The sequence below is a fragment of the Saimiri boliviensis genome, chromosome 2, assembly GCF_048565385.1.
Source record: "Saimiri boliviensis isolate mSaiBol1 chromosome 2, mSaiBol1.pri, whole genome shotgun sequence".
Classification (NCBI taxonomy): domain Eukaryota; kingdom Metazoa; phylum Chordata; class Mammalia; order Primates; family Cebidae; genus Saimiri; species Saimiri boliviensis.
Genome location: NC_133450.1, coordinates 149,647,165 through 149,664,997, shown reverse-complemented (window position 1 = coordinate 149,664,997; position 17,833 = coordinate 149,647,165). Strand labels below are relative to the sequence as shown.

The following is a 17,833-nucleotide window of genomic DNA, read 5'->3' as shown; positions in this document are numbered from 1 at the left end:
AAAAATTAAAAAGTACTACAGCCTACTGCTTAAGCACAGACCCTTCCCAGATCTCACCCTGGACCCGTTCCTTGCTTTCTTTCTCCCTGACGATAGGTCCCCCCACCTACTCCCTACCCTGACCAATCCAATCCCCATTAGAACTGTTCACTCCAGCTTATGAACACGTCGAGGCCGGTAAAACAAAGAAGCAAAGGAGCTTTCTCTCAGCCCCAGAGAACTGTCTCTTTTGTCCCTTGTCCTGGGCATAACTCTGAATCTTCATTTCCTAATCTAGGATTATCTAAGACTTGCAGAGGGAAAGTCTGATCCTATAATCTCAAAAGACATTCACATTATTAGTTTCCAAAATGTGGGATATTGGCTTTTATTTATCATCACCTTGCTATGCTAAAATTAGATAAGCAAGCATTCATCTTGATTTGTTCTGGTTCTCTCAAGTTATTCGTATTTCCTTTTGCTGCCAGAGATCAAGTCCCTGATAGTGTACTCTGTATGTCAGGCAACAAAGTAGATATTTCTAAATTATTAATTTTGACACAAACCATGGAACAGGCATTAGTATTCTTTTTTTTTTTTTTTTTTTTTAAAGACAGTCTCATTCTGTCCCTCAGGCTAGAGTGCAGTGGCATGATCTCAGCTCACTGCAACCTCTGCCTCCGAGGTTCAAGTGGTTTTCCTGCCTCACCCTCCTGAGTAGTTGGAACTACAGGCGTCTGCCACCACACCTGGATAATTTTGTATTTTTAGTAGAGACGGAGTTTCACCATGTTGGCCAGGCTAGTCTTGAACTCCTGACCTCAAGTGATCGACTCGCCTTGGCCTCCCAAAGTGCTGGGATTACAGGAGTGAGCCACCACACCCAGCCTCGTACGAATTATTTTGCAGAAAAAGAGGCTCAGAAAGATGAATATACCCAAGATATTCTTCAGGTAAGGCTTAATGCAGAATTAAAATCGACATCAAACTCAACTCAAAACTTATATAGTTTCCATAATGGCGATACTTTCAACAGTATATGCCTTAATTTAAAAGAAATTTTGGCAGGATCTCAAAATATAAAGTTGTGTCTCCAGAACATTCCAAAGTTATACCATTCAGAAAATCAATTTCAGTAGGTTAAAGACCTTAATAAAAAAAGTCAAACCTTAAATGTTTAGAAAAATAAAGAAAACTTTCTTAAACCAGATACTGAAAGTGCAATCTAGAAAAAGCAGTTCATTTTCTACATTGAAATTTTACTGTTCAACAGAAGGCATAATAGACAAAAGCAAAAGAAGCCAGAGAGTGAAAAATGATATTTGGAACACATAGAGTAGACAGAGGATTTGGAAGACAGAGAATTAGGTATCCAGAATTAAGAAGACTTTATTTAAATTAATAAGGAAAAAGTCACCAATCTCTATTCCAATAAATGGGAAAGGTTTATAAATAGGTAAAAATATGAAAGGCCAACAAGCATGAAAAGACACCTACCTCAGTACTAATTAGTGACATAGATATTAAAGCAAACTAAAATACATTTGCACAAGTAGGTCGGCAAACAATCTACAATTTACAAATAGGTCAATACAAATAGTGGTGAGTATTTGGAGAAATGAGAACTTGCATTCACTCTGATGGGGTATGTAATATGAAGAAACATTTGAAAGTTTTAAATAAACTTGAAGATGACTTGCTTGAGATTTAGGAATTTCAATAGAGAAATCCTCACACATATGCAAAAGAAGGTATGCATTATCCATTGTAGCTTTTTTTTAATAGTGAAAAACTGGAAACAACCCAATGCTCATAAATAAGATGCTGGATATACATAATTATGTTGTATTCATATAATAGAATTAAGTAGTGTAAACAAGTATGCTAGTGTTACATAAATCAATATGGATACATCGCTGAAACATTCAATAAAAAATAAATTGCAGAAGCACATATGGAGCAAGATATTATAATATTTACATATATATATATTTTGAGACGGAATCTTACTCTTGTCACCCAGGCTGGGGTGGAGAGGCACAATCTCAGCTAACTGCAACCTCCACCTCCCAGGTTCAAGTGATTGTCCTGCCTCGGCCTCCTGAGTAGCTGGGATTACAGATGCCTGCACCCTGCCCGGCTATTTTTTTTTTTTTTTTTTCACTTTTAGTAGAGACAAAGTTTCCCCATGTTGGCCATTCTGGTCTCAAACTCCTGACCTCAGGTGATCTACCTGCCTCAGCCTTCCAAAGTGCTGGGATTACAGGTGTAAGCTACCACGCTCAGCCTACATAAATATTTTTAACACCTGAAAAATCATGGTGTATTTTGTGTGAATATATTCAAATGTTTATACTATGGGAATCAATACTTACATGAGGATGATAAATGCACATTCCAGTATTCTGTGGATAAAGGATTTAAGATGGGGAAGGTATTACAGAGTTTCAATAATATAATATTTAATTTCATAGAATTTTTTGATGGTTGAAGGCTGTTCATTATGTTTTTCATTCTAGTTTTCTCTGTGTTTAAAATATTCCAAACTAAAATTTAAAACTAAAGTGTGACTCATGAATGCAGATGGTTAATATGTAGAAGTATATTTTTTGGAATGAAGAAATAATATATTACAAATAACAAGTGTAAAATACTGCATGTACACCTTTATTGATTTTGTTAAAAGTATAGGAAAAGAGAAAGATGTGGCAATGTGTTGTAAATACTGAATTGGGGAATGTTGAAAGCATTCCCCCTGAGAACTGGAACAAGACAAGGATGCCCATTTTCACCACTTCTATTTGACACAGTACTGAAAGTCCTAGCCAGAGCAATCAGACAAGAGGAAGAAAAAAAGGGCATCCAAATTGGTAAAGAGAAGTTAAACTGTTGCTGTTTGCTGATTGTATGATCATATACTATAAAACCTGGAAGACCCACCTGAAAAGATCCTAGAACTGGTAAGTGAATTCAGCAAAGATTCAGGATACAAAATTAATGTACGCAAATCAGTAGCTCTGCTATATACTAACAGCAGCCAAGCTAAGAATCAAATGAAGAACTCAACCCCTTTCACAATAGCTGCACAAAAAATAAAATACTTAGGAATAAACCTAACCAAGGATGTAAAAGACATCTACAAGGAAAACTACAAACCACTATTGAAAGAAATCACAGATGACACAAACAAATGGAAACACAGCTCATGCTCATGGATAGGTAGAATCTATATTGTAAAAATGACCATCCTGCCAAAAGCAATCTACAAATTCAGTGCAATCCCCATCCAAATATCACTATCATTCCTCACAGAAATAGAAAAAAAATCCTAAAATTCATATAGAACAAAAAAAGAGATGTCATAGCTAAAGCAAGACTAAGCAAGAAGAACAAATCTGGTGACATCACATTACCCAACTTCAAACTATACTATAAGGCCATAGTCCCCAAAGCAGCATAGAACTGGTATAAAAAGAGGCACATAGACCAACAGAATAGAATAGAGAAACAAATGCAAATATTTATAGCCATCTGATCTTCAACAAAGCAAACAAAAACATAAAGTGGGGAATGGATACCCTGTTCAACAATAATTGGCAAGCCACATGTAGAAGAATGAAACTGGATCCTCATTTCTCACTCAATACAATAATCAATTCAAGATGGCTCAAAAACTTAAATCTAAGACCTGAAGCCATAAAGATTCTAGAAGATAAGGTTGGAAAAACCCTTCTGGACGTTGGCTTAGGCAAAGACTTCATGACCAAGAACTCAACAGCAAATGTAACTAAAACAAAGATAAATAGATGGGACTTAATTAAACTAAAAGGCTCTCCACAACAAAAGAAATAATTAGCAGAGTTAACAGACAACCCATAGAGTGGGAGAAAATCTTCATAATCTATACATCTGGCAAAGGACTAATATCCAGAATCAACAAAGAACTCAAACCAATCAGCAAGAAAAAAAAATCCCATCAAAAACTGGACTCAAAACATGAACAGACAATTCTCCAAAGAAGATATACAAATGACCAACAAGAATATGGAAAAATGGTCAACATCACTAATTATCTGGGAAATGAAAATCAAAACCACATTGTGATACCACTTCACTCCTCCAAGAATTGCCATAATTAAAAAATCAAAAAATGGTAGATCTTAGTAGAGATGCAGTGAAAAGGAAACACTTTTATACTGTTGGTGGGAATGTAAACTAGTATGGAAAACAGTGTGGAGATTCCTTAAAGAACTGAAAGTAGATCTACCATTTGATCCAGCAATCCCACTACTGAGTATCTACCCAGAGGCAACGAAGTAATCATATGAAAAATATACTTGTACACACATTTTTACAGCAGCACAATTTGCAATTGTAAAAATGCGGAACTAGCCCAAATGCCCATCAATGAGTGGATAAAGAAAATGTGATACACACGCATATCCACACACATATGTACACCCTGGAATACTACTCAGCCATAGAAAGGAATGAAATAATGACATTTGAAGCAACTTGGATAGAATTGGAGGCTATTATTCTAAGAAAGTAACTCAGGAATGGAAAATCAAACATTGTAAGTTCTCACTCATCTGTGTGAGCTAAGCTATGAGGAAGCAAAGGCATAAGAATGATACATTAGACTTTGGGGACTTAGGAAAAGGTTGGGAGTGGCGAGGAATAACGGACTACGCAGTGGGTACCGTGTACACTGATAGGTGATGAGTGTACCAAAATCTCAGAAATCACCGCTAAATAATGTATTCACATAACCAAATACCACCTGTTCCCCAAAAACCTGTTGAGTAAAAAATAAATGAATGAAAAATAAACATACACACAAAACATAAAAAAAATAAAGGAGCTTGCCACCTCCTCCTTGCTCTCTCTCTTGCCATGTGATGCATCAGCTTCCCGTTCACCTTCTGCTATGATTGTAAGCTTCCTGAGACCCTCACCAGGAGCAGAGGCAGATGCCATGCTTTCTGTACAGCCTGCAGAACTGTAGGCCAATTAAACCTCTTTTGTTTACAAATTACCCAGTCTTAGATATTCCTTTCTAGCAATGCAAACAGACTAATACAGCAATATTATTATTTTACATAATGGAATCTAGTATATGAAACCTATTATTTGAAGGAGGAGAAATATTAGCCTTTGGTTTTGAGATAAGAATCAAAGATTTTGTTTTTCTCAGGCTATAGGGCAAGGTAGTTATGAAGTCCATTATCTCATAAACAGAAAGTTGCTGTTTGCATTTTAGAAATGATTCCCTCTATTTAAGGAAAATTAACTTGCTCACTTCTACTCATTCCTTCCAGCTCTGTTCTACACAAACACACCTTTGTTGGGGATCTTTTTATTATAATATAGCATATATACAGAAAAATGTACAAAACATAACTATAAAGCTTGATGAATTTTTACAAACTGAGAACTACCAGCATCCCAGAGTCCCCTGTCCTCTGATTCCCCTTACAGTCTCTGGTTTCTGAGCTTCAAAGACAGCTTCCAATGCCATAGTTTAGCTTGCTTTTTAATTGTCTATAAAGGGAAATAAACAACACATGTTGTTTGTGCCTGACTTCTTTTGTACCACACTGCTTTTGTAAGATTCATCCATGATGTGTTTGCAAGACATATTTCCCTGTGGTATAGCTGTATTTCATTTATTCTCATTGTTGTAGAGTGTTCCGTTAAGTGAATACAACAATTTATGAGTTTATTCTGTTACTAGTAATCACTTGGACAGTTTCTAGTTTGGTTCTATTACAAATAGTGCTGCTTGGGCATTCTTGGGCACATTCTTTGGTGAACATATGTACGCATTTCTGTTGATGACGTAAACCTAAGATTGGAACTGCTGAGTCACAAACATTCATTTGTTTAATTTTTAAACAGCAAGCTAGTTTTTCAGCATTGTTGTACCAATTTACACTCCTACTAGTGCCATAAAACAGCTCTCTGGTTGTTCCACACCTTCTTCAGCATTTGATATTTTCCGTAGCTACTTTGAGGGCCAACATACCCTTATTAAAGACACAGGTCATGAAAAACATCCCTGACCTGATACCTTAAGTGAACTTAATTTTGGCAATGTTAGTTAGTTCATTCTTTCTTAATGAAATGCATCTGGGACAGAATGAATGCATTCATCCACTCAAGTCCTTCAAAAGTGAATGATCCCCCATTCTTCCCCACCTTCTACCAAACACAAATGGCATTAGCTCACAGTTACCATGGCCCCCTGAGAAAGCTATTTTAGCAGTAGTTCCTTTTTATAGTTTCTTTCGTTAGAGATGCTGTGGATTTTCTCCTCAATTAGATCAAACTCTACATTTAAAAAACATTTCAGTTATTACAATGTCTACATTTTGTTCATAATTTAAAAGTCATCTAAGACTAGTAACTTTTGTTTATCTTGTGGCATGCCTCTTTTATGTTTTCCAGAATCCTATTTTTCATTTCATAATTGGGACAGAAAAACGGGATTTTTTTAAATTGACTCATATTTCTAAAATTCCTTATTCGTCAAAAGTGCAAATCTGTTGACCCTTTCAAACTTTTGTTGTTTTGACAAGAAAACAAAATTTAGAAAGAGACATTTTTGAGTTATTATTTTTCATTGCCTTTGTCTTTCTTTTCCTCTGTTTTACTCTATATCTTTTCTAATGAATAACATTCTGCTTATTTACTTATTTTTAAAATAAAGAATTTGAGTAATTTTTTTCATGCTTTTCTAGAAGTATCGTTTCATTAGAAAGATATTTCTGGACAATAAAAGCGTAAGTATTAACTGTGAAATAGTTTCATTGATACAAGTTGAAATTTTTCTATTGCTTATACAGTTTGATAATTCTATGAATTCTGCAGAAGGATTTTACATGTAATGATCTTTTAATAACTAGTCCCTTAGAAAGATAAACCTCTTTCACACTTAATTTAATTTTCCACACTTCTATCTTTAAATTTGTTTCTTCATTTTGTTTCTGGTAATTTTTGCCATGTAAAAATATGTGATTTAAAAATAGCCAAATATATCTAGCTTTTCCTTTATGGTTTCTGTGTTTTCTGTCATACTTGGGAATAGCTTTCCCATTTCGAATTTATACAAATAGCATTATAAATTTTCTTTCAATATTTTTCTTAGAGTGAGAATTCAATTTTCTTCTCTTCTACATGGATAATCAAACATATAAGTATTGTTTATTAAATTAGACAGTCTTTCTCACTAAGTGCCATTAAAATCCTATATCTACTAAATCCTTCTATGGATGCTCAGGCATATATGACTAATATATTTACATATTCCTGTGCTAATATTATACATTTACCTTTGTATAGTTACTTCACAGTTATTTTAGTATCTCAAAGTCTCCTTTGCCTTATTATTCATAAATTTCTTGACTATTTCTAGAGATAAATTTTTCCACATATGTTCTAGAATCACTTTGTATTGTTTAACAGAAAAGCTTATTAAGATTATAATTTGAGTTGCATAACATTTGTATATTAATTTTAGAAGTAGTGACATTTCTATAATGGTCTTATGACGATTATTTAATGTACTTCATTTGGGTTTTTATAAACTTTTATATAAATTTTATGCTACTACTGCTATATTTAAGCCTAAAAATTTTCACATTTAGTCCCTATTATAAATGAATATTTCTGTTTTTCTTTTGCTTCAACCTTGCTATTGCTAGGACAGAGAAAAAGTTACTGATTTTCTTAAGGTATACAAAATTAATTTTAAGGCTTTTTCAAGAGCTACTGGAAAGAGACAGAGACATTATTTATTCCTGAAACAGAGATTTTGGCAGATATCTGGTCATGAGGAGTCTGAGAATCACTCAATATGAAGGAAAGTAGAATCTAACGATCGAGATATGGCAGGTTCCAGAGCTATTATTTGAACTACTAGAATAAGCCATATTTGAAACCATTACCAGTTATGCTTTACAATTATTTTGAGCCAGTAAATGTTCCCTATGTTTATTTAATTTAAGTAGGTTTAGGCTGGGCACAGTCTCTCACGCCTGTAATCCCACACTTTGGGAGGTCAAGGTGGGCAGATCACCTGAGGTGAGGTGTTTGAGACCAGCCTGGCCAACATAGTGAAACCCCATCTCTACTAAAAAAAAAAAAAATACAAAATTAACTGGGCATGGTAGTGCGTGCCTGTAATCCCAGCTATCGGGAGGCTGAGACAGGAGAATCACTTGAGCCCCAGGAGGCAGAGACTGTAGTGGGCCAAGATTGTGCCATTGCACTTTAACCTGGGCAACAAGAGCAAAACTCAATCTAAAAAAAAAAAACTACACCAAAAAATAGGCCTTATTCTTAATTGTTTATCAAATAAGATGGTACAGAAGTTTGAATTTGGCTTCCTGAGATAATTCTTATGCTGGTAATCTTCAGAAAAAATACCAGAACCAATATACTCTATTACTATCATGAGAATAAAATGAAAAATAATTTAATGGTATAGAGTTAACCATAGAGAGTTGCTTAAATGTTTTCAGAGATCTATAGGATAAAGCTTAGATTGCTTCATTAAAGAGCTGAATTTTAATAATTACTGATACAATAAAAAGTATAGAAGGCTATAAATGCAAAACTATAAAAAGGAAATAAAGTAATTGTGTAAAAGGAAGATGAAGAACATTTATTCTATTGCTTGCATAATATAAATTTGATATATTTATATTTCTCTTCCAAGGGAGAATTTAGAAATTCACTAGACAATCATTACTTTATTCAAGGCAATTTTATGAATGAAGCAAGACACTAATTACACTATCAATAGTATAACTGTGCTCTTTTACTCAGAGAAAATATAACTTGAACCCACAGTGAGGTAAAGTTCTTTCTATATACATCTTTGTTTATCCTGTGGACTTGTTTCCTCATTGTTGGCTTCTGAAGAAATCATTGCTCAACTCTGATTTTGTTTGTGTTCCAGCTTTAAAGTCACATTGAGACCAATGAACATCTTTCAAACATGTAATTGTATTTGTGATTATACATAGGGAATTTCTTTTCTTCCTGTTGAAAAATGGTTGGGACTCAAATAAAAGTAGGACTGACCATGTATCACTCAGGGTGCCAAAACATAATTTCTGTCTCATTGGTCAATTCATTCATTCATCATTTCACTCCACACACTTATGGAGTGCCTATAATGCAGACATGTTTATATACACAGCAGAAACATCACTGGAAAAAAACAGACGAAAATTCTTACTCTCATGGAAATTAGATTCTGAGAAGAAAATATACCAAATAAACCTTAACTATAAATACACTACAGATATATAAATTATGTAAAGTGGCGGTAAGTGCTATGATGTAATATGAAGCAGAGCGGCTGGGATAGAGAATAATAGTGGAGAGAGGGAAGGATGCCCTTTCAGATGAGAGTCAGGAAAATCTCCTCTGATAAGGTGACATTTATTCACAGAGTTGTAGTGAAGGAGAAATCAAAATGGATTATCTAAGGGAAACACCTTCCAGGCAAGTAAGGACCCTGAGACAAGAATATTCTAAGTATATTTAAGGAATAGCATAAGGTCTGAAGGGTGGGATACATTTGTTTTAAAAGATTGCTTTGTTTGCATATGAGAATAGGCTGCAGAAAGGCAAGTATTAAAGGATATTACACACTTGCAAGATGTTTACTGCAAAGTGACGTTCAGTTTAGTTTGGTGTCATGGATCAGGGTTTAGAAAAGAGAATGAACCTGGAGGGACAAACTAGAGATATTTAAAATGACTCTGCCATCTTGGCTTGAGCAACTAGAACTGCATGAAGATTAGGTGCGTGTGTGGGGGGATTGGTGTTTGCGTGTGTGTGAGTGTGTGCCGAAAAGGGGTAGATTGAAATAAATCGAAGTCCAGTTCCAGATAACAGAAATTTAAGATGGCAACTGAATAGTAGATGTTAGCAAAAAAGTGTATAAGTCAGGAGTATCCAGGAGATGTTGGGACTAAAGATAAAATCTGAGGAATTTTAAGCTTATAGTTGGTATTTAAATACTTGAAATTGGATGACGTCACCTACACAATGAGTATAGATGGAGACGAGTTTATGAAACTAAAGAGAAATCAACAAAGGGGACAGCAAATAATTTTTTTTCACAAAGGAGTCATTAGTTATGTCAAAAGCTGTTAATAGCTGAAGCACGATGATTATGGAGAAGTGACATTGAATTTTTCAGTGTAGAGGTCATTAATGACCTTGACAAGATTCATGTATGAAAGAAATTTTGGGCTTCAGTGGACAACTATACATGGTCTGACAACTCTTTTAGGGTATCAGATTCTACCCCGGATCATTGTCTTTGAGCTGTTTTGCAAATCTTTGTAAGTGGTAGATAACTGATAAAATCTGACGTTGACTTCCTGTGACATTAATTGACTTCCTGTGATGTTAATTGACTTCCTGTGTCCAGTTTGGTAGTGATGTAAATGAATGTGGAAAAATCAGTTTTGTCTGCATTTGCAATTGATTTTAACATTCTTGTGCTCCAGATAAGTTAGTGCTGTTTAACTTTTCCTTTGAATCAGTTATAATATCTCCCTGGTTCCCTCATATTATGTAAGATTATTTAACACATGTTCGTTTTCATATCTGCATGAGGGTCATGATTTCACCTTTTTCTGAAACTTACCTTTTAACATTAGCATTGGTGTAGTGACATGGGCAAAAACCTGACTCAGATGCATTTGATAGAAAATGGAAAATAGAGTAAAGATGGTTGATTTGATATTCAGGAAAACCTTTTTTGGTAAAGCATATTGAAAAATCTCAACACTATTTAACAATTTTCGTTTTTGAATCAATGTAGGAAAGTAAAAGTAAGGGAATCTAGAGGCTTGAATTAGAAACCAAACTTGATATAAGAAGGCAATCTAGGCCTGGCGCGGTGACTCATGCCCATAATCCCAGCATTTTGGGAAGCCAAGGTGGATGGATCACTTGAGGCTAGAAGTTTGGGACCAGCCTGGCCAACATGGCAAAATTCTGTCTCTACTAAAAATATAGCAATTAGCCAGGTGTGGTGGTGCATGCCTGTAATCTCAGCTACTTAGGAGGCTGAGGCATGAGAATCACTTGAACTAGGAGGTGAAAGTGGCAGTGAGCCAAGATTGTGCCATTGCACTCCAGCCTGGGAGACAGAATGAGACTCTTTCATAAAAAAATAAAATAAAATAAAATAAAAATAAGAAGGCAATCCAGAAGGGTGAGTGAGTACCAGATCTGCTGATGTGGAGGTTCATGAGCTCTTGGGACAGGAAACACAGCTTGAAACTGCAACTGCAGTAGGATCCCCAGCATCATGCTGGGAGTGGCAAAATCTCAAGAAAAAAACCTGGCTTTGCTTTAAAATGGAGATGTCTGAAACACTTGTCTATCCTGAACTTAGCTCTAGATAAGCCAGAATAAAAGATGAACAATTATCTGCAGAGAATTTCTAGCCACAAGCTGGCACACACCTTGTTTGTTGAAAGCCTGAGGTACAGCAGGTGTGGCTAGAACAATGAACGGGAGGAACTGTGGTATGATCTATGTTAGGTCTCGGATGTCATCTCCTTGTTACTTTAACATAAAAGGTTGTGAATAGTAACTTCTCTATTTCACTGGATAATTCAGCCATGAAGCCATATCTTGATTCACATCATAAAAGCCCAAACATTATTATTTTTTTTTTTTTGCCATGCACACTTGGAGGTACAAGGATGTTAAAATCTACTCATCGCACCCCTCCCTAACTCTTATCTTGCAAAAATTGGCCTGTTACATAATAATGATATTTCCTTGAGTTTTTATCAAGTAGTATGTTTACCCAGAAAAGATTATTTTAAAAAGGTGTTCTTATACATTTCTCCCCACTTCTTGCATTTTGTATTTTCTTTGGAACAAAAACATTATTTGCCTTTGTTGGCATGAATAGCTACATTTTTAGGGTAAAATCTCAGAATAGAAACCAAACTTGAACTAAAGTAAATATAATTTTTAGTAAAAAATCTGAGAAATCAAATGTATTTATTTAAAATAAGCTTACTTTTTTTTTTTTTTTTTTTTTTTTTTTGAGCTCAAATCCTGTGATAATTCAATCTGAATTTATTTTGGTGCTCTCTCACTCACACACATCTTATGAAAACCAAAGCACTTGGGGGTCTTTTACTCATCCCGGTTACCGCTGAGATGCCTTGTCTAAACTTACAAGGACTACTGAAATCTGAGAGCCTTGAGTTTTAGTGCCATCTGGAAGCCCTGTAAACTTTGCAAAGGCTGTGAAACTCAGCCTAGACTCCAGCCCCTTGGGCATACTATGCAGCCACACCCCTCCCACCTAACCCAAAACTGCTCACCTCCAGCAATGCTGTGGAGAAAGCTGTAGGTTCCCTGGGAGTCTGCAGATCTCTCTTTCCATCCTGGACTTCTGGGCCTTGCCACCCCTCTCACTTTCTCTTTTCCACAAGGCACATGTCTCTCTTTCTTCTATCTGGCATAATTCCCTCAAGGAGTGCCAGGGAGGGAGATTATCTGCTGGATAATTAGCCTTTCTGTCCTACAGCACAAACCTCCTGCGAGGTTAAAAGCATGAAGGAGCTGGCTGCCTTCTTGAAGTGGACATGAATGGAAAAAAGATCCATGAAGCACAAAGCATAAATTCTGTCTCAATTAGTTATGTTGATTCACAGCTTGCATCCTCCCCTCATAACCTGGAATACCTGGTGAAGGAGGGCACACTCCATCAAAACATACCATCCAATTTGTGAATGGTCAAAGGAGTGTCCTAAACCTCCGCTGGTGGTCTAGTATTTACAATCTTACACTCACAGTGTTTTATTCCTGAACTCTAAACCTGAAAGAGAAAACTTAAACTGCAAATGTCATCACTCATTTACTTAAAAGTTATTTCCTGTATATGCAGATGCTTCACATTCTCTTGCAGTCTTTCCAAACCCTTTACACTAGCTGTATTCTTTAGCACATTAAAGAAATAAAATCATTTCTTGACTCCCATAGGCAGACAAGATGGAAATAGCAAGATACTGCTGGGAATAATAGGCAGAAGAATGTCACTTTTGATAAGAAACCGATAGAGCTATACCTATTTTTTATACATGTCTTCAATGGTTCATTTATAATCAAACTAAAGATGTTGGGATGAAAATGACAAGTAATTATTTCTCAACATACAAGAAAATCTATCTCAGTGTATCCATGGGCCAGGAAGAGACTACATTTTAATAAACATGGTTTTTGGGGTACTAGCCTAGGCTGAGAATGGAAAAGGCTCTGCTAGTTCCATCTAGTCTTTAGTTCCCTGGGTATGTATAACTCTGTATTATTTAGTTGAGAAATTAAAGGATTTTTCCCCTTCAGTGTATTCTTAACTAAAATCATATTATATTGACATTTTATTATTCTCATGTTTTCTTTCATTATAAGAAAATTGTGAGAGAAGATTTGCAAACCTCTTTTTATAGGGCATTTATTATGTGGAACTGGGAATCTCTAAAACTCTTTGTACTTACTAAGTGACTATGGAAAACATCTTTTGTGAATATAGGACAAAATCTCAGAGGAAAAATACTGAATAAAATATTTCAACTCTTGCTGGCATTACAGTATTTTCTCACAAAGGCACTGCATTTCAAGTAGTCTCTCATTTTTTTGGTAATACAGAGGAAAGTATAATTTATTTTAAAGTTGGCATCACTACAAAAAAGTCAGTCAATTCTCAACTTCCGGTATTTGATTGGTTGTGAGGGGTTTTCTTTGTTTTGTTTCTGAATGTGGAGACGAAAAATCCAAAAAGGAAAGCCAGCCTTTTTGGATTTTGGAACTGATATACTCTAGCACCACCTACTGGGAAATGTTTTATTGTGCCCCCAAATTACAAGAAACCCAAACTCAAAATCTTCTGATGCTTTCTCTCAAAACTTTCATCTGTTTTCCTGCTTTTTCTTCTTTTCCTATTCTTTTATTTTCTGTTGACTTTCTATTCATTTTTGTTTCCCTTTCTTTGGCATAAATACTCTAGCTTTCTCAAAGTAAGTCTGATACACAACTATCTAAAACAACTGCTTTTATGGCACATGGAAAAGTTGGAGATCAGAAAATAACAAGTCAGGCCGGGTGCAGTGGCTCAAGCCTGTAATCCCAGCACTTTGGGAGGCCAAGGCAGGTGGATCACGAGGTCAAGAGATCGAGACCATCCTGGTCATCATGGTGAAACCCCGTCTCTACTAAAAATACAAAAAATTAGCTGGGCATGGTGGCGCGTGCCTGTAATCCCAGCTACTCAGGAGGCTGAGGCAGGAGAATTGCCTGAACCCGGGAGGCAGGCGGAGGTTGTGGTGAGCCGAGATTGCGCCATTGCACTCCAGCCTGGGTAACAAGAACGAAACTCCGTCTCAAAAAAAAAAAAAAAAAAAAGAAAATAAGTCTATTTTAGGTCATATGTCTTCACTGTAAATGATGATTCATGGATATCGAATTAATAATGCATTATCTTAGATGTTAAACATTAATATTTAATATTCTCAAGACCAGAATCCACTGAATCGTAGCTTTTCCACTAACTAGCTATGAGGCTATATAATCTCCCTAAGTCTTTATTTCCTCACTTTGATAAAAAAGCAATGCTAATAATACATGTTGCATAGAAATGCTTTTAGAATTAAATGATGTGTGATGTATGCAAACTTTGTCAGAGAACCTTTCAGGCAGTAAATGTGCAATAAATGTTTTCCATTATAATTACTCTTCGGAGGAAAAAGACCATGTTTTCATTCATCTCTGTAACCTCAGAGTGTATAATGGAGGTTTTGTAGATTTCCTTCTATGTCTTAACATATACTAGAAAATGAATTGTGTAGAACACAGTAGAAAAAAAAAAAAGGTTATTTCCAGGACTATAAGCTAGCTACTCTGCTAAGCACTTTGTAGGTGTCATTTCACTCACTGGAGAGAGGATACAGAATCTTGATTTTTTAAAAAAATATATTCCCAGTGTGTTAGTTTGTTTTCACACTGCTTTAGAGATACTACCTGAGACTGGGTAATTTTTAAAGAAAAGAGGTTTAACTGACCCACAGTTCTACATGGTTGGGGAGATCTCAGAAAACTTACAATCATGGCAGAAGGCAAAGAGAAGCAAGTACCTTCTTCACACGTCGGTAAGAGAGCGAGCGAGCTTGGGGAAAGTGTCACTTTTAAACCATCAGGTCTTGTGAACTCCCTCACTATCACAAGAATAGCTTGGGGAAACTGCCCCCATGATATAAAGCACCTCCAGCCAGGCTCCTCCCTCAACATGTGGGGATTATAATTCGAAATGAGATTTGAGTGAGGACACAAAACAAAACCATATAACTCTGTTTTATAACTAACTTTCTAGGTAAAATTTGAGCGCTCCCTCCAAGGGCTTAGTTTTCTTCAAAAAGGAGTGGGCCATATCATCTCTAAAATTTCTTTTAGCTCTATTATCTTTACTATAATTTTGCCTGCCTTCCTCCCTCCCTCCCTCCCTCACTCACTCCTTCCTTCCTTCCTCCCTCTTTCAAAATTTAAGTAATGCATTGTATTTATGCCTTTCTCTGTGTTTTAGGGTCTTTCTATCAAATAAACTACTTAATGGTTGTCAAATTGTTTTGTCAAATTACTGCCTTCTTCCAAAGTATATAGCATTTCAAAAATGCCATCAGTAATATAAAATTTTACACACTGTTCTCGAAAATCAAACACTGTATATTCTCACTCATAGATGGGTGTTGAACAATGAGAACACATGGACACAGGGAGGGGAGCACTACACACTGGGGTCCGTTGGGGGGAAATGGGGGAGGGGCGGGGGTGGGGAGGTGGGAAGAGATAGCATGGGGAGAAATGACAGATACAGGTGAGGGGACGGAAGGCAGCAAACCACACTGCCATGTGTGTACCTATGCAACAATCTTGCATGTTCATCACATGTACCCCAAAACCTATAATGCAATAAAAAAAAATTTTACACATTGTTCTCTACTCTCAAATATAAGAGGAATGAACATGTCTATTTAATTTCTGTTAATTACTGATATATTTAGACTTATTTAAATCATTTTATTTTGTATTTGTCCTGTTTTGTTGATGTTTGTTCGTTCTTTTCCTTCCCCTTTCTTTTAAATTAATGACTATTGTAATACTATATATTTTCTCTATTGGTTTGGAAATAATATACTGGATTTTTTGTTCCCTGAACTTAAAATTAAATGTGTAACTTAAAATGTATAAACTAATTAATACCTCTACTATCCTACAAAACAATACAAAAACCCTAAGCATGTTAACTCCAAACAGATGCGTCTTATGTCAATATTATCCATATTTTATTTCTGTTATAATTCTTCAACTTTATTTATTATTATTATAACATAACAATGCTTGAGGAAATTTACCCATAGATTTACTAATTACTTTGACTGACATTACCTCTTGAATCTCAGTGTCTTCTTTGGGTTCAGATTTCTTTTTCCCATGGTTTATCCTTGAAAGATATGTTAGTGAAATTTTTCTGGGTACTTACTCAGTTTTCATTTTCCTGAGGTAACTTTGCGTGTCTTTGTTCATGATAATTATTTTATGTTCTTTTGGGTAATCTTCTTTTCTTTCACAGAGATATTATCTTTGAAATTATGTAGTTTGATTCTGATCTCTTTTTTATATAAGATACATTCTGTGAAATGCAATGTATCATATGTAATATAGTTGTATACACAGATGAATTCATATATTTATAATGTATATGTAGCTATATAATTTATCTTTCAACACATATATTTTAATATTGTTTTGGATTTGCCTGACGTTTGGATCTAAAGATTTTTATTTTTCATAAATTCTAGCAAGTTTTGAGCCATTATATCTTCAAATAACATCCTTCATCTATTCTTTTTTCTAGGACATTTCTTGGACACTCCAATTTTATCCTACTATTCTATTCTATTCTCCGTTTTTATTAACTTCACTTTTACAGATTGTATTCCTCTATCTCTTTGTAACTTGAATAGCTTCTTCAGCTCTACCTCCAAGTACGCTCACTCTACTTAGCGATGTCTAACCTGCTGTTTAATCAATTTAATTAATTTTTATTATTAGAGACAGTATTTTTCTATTTCTAGAAGTTCTATTTGGTTTTTCTTTATATCTTCCTTCACTCAACCTAAAGAAATGGGCAGCACTCTTGTTAGCTAGAGACACCCCCTAAGAAGCGGGAATACTGTGCCAGGAAAATTAGCTCCTGTCATACTCTGCAAGAGAACATGGCCTTTCTCTCTCCCACTATCTTAATTAGAATATAAGATGATCATATTTTTCTCCATTTTCCAAATTTTATGAAATGTATTTATTTTTTAAAAAATACAAATTTAAAGTAATGTGTTTTTAATAAAATTACAATTTAGAGATGTAAGAAATATGTTTATTTATTAAGGAAGAAATTAAAAGAGACGAATACATTTATTTCCAAACTCTAAAAACATATTAAAAGTCAACATTTGACAATTCTTAGAATGTTATTAATAGAGTTCTAAGTTTATGTTTTAAAAATAATATAGCTAAAATGTATGCACTGGTATGCAGTCTCAATCAGGTACTTTCCTAAGATCTTTTCATATATTATTCTCAAACAACCCTGTAATGTAGGTTATTTTTACCCTCATTTTAGAATGAAAATACTATGTCACAAAAGGATCAAACTAATTTGAAGTTACATAATTAGGAAGTGATGGAACTGGTTTTCAGATGCACATTTTAGATTTAGTTTACATGCATTTTAATTCCTGTGGCATTATAA

General features: G+C 35.1%; 1 protein-coding gene across 3 annotated transcripts in view; it reads right to left on the bottom strand.

Annotated features, from left to right (window-relative positions):
• Positions 1–17,833, bottom strand: part of ALDH1A1 (aldehyde dehydrogenase 1 family member A1) — a 305,164-nt gene that overhangs the window by 154,868 nt on the left and 132,463 nt on the right. The window contains exon 1 of one of the 3 annotated variants that reach the window (XM_003935614.3): positions 12,357–12,462. The exons of 1 other annotated variant lie outside the window; for it this stretch is intronic. The gene's annotated coding sequence lies outside the window, so the exon portion shown is untranslated. Of the gene's footprint in view, positions 1–12,356; positions 12,463–17,833 lie in introns of those variants that run through there. One more of the 3 variants, XM_074394666.1, reaches the window with a different exon arrangement.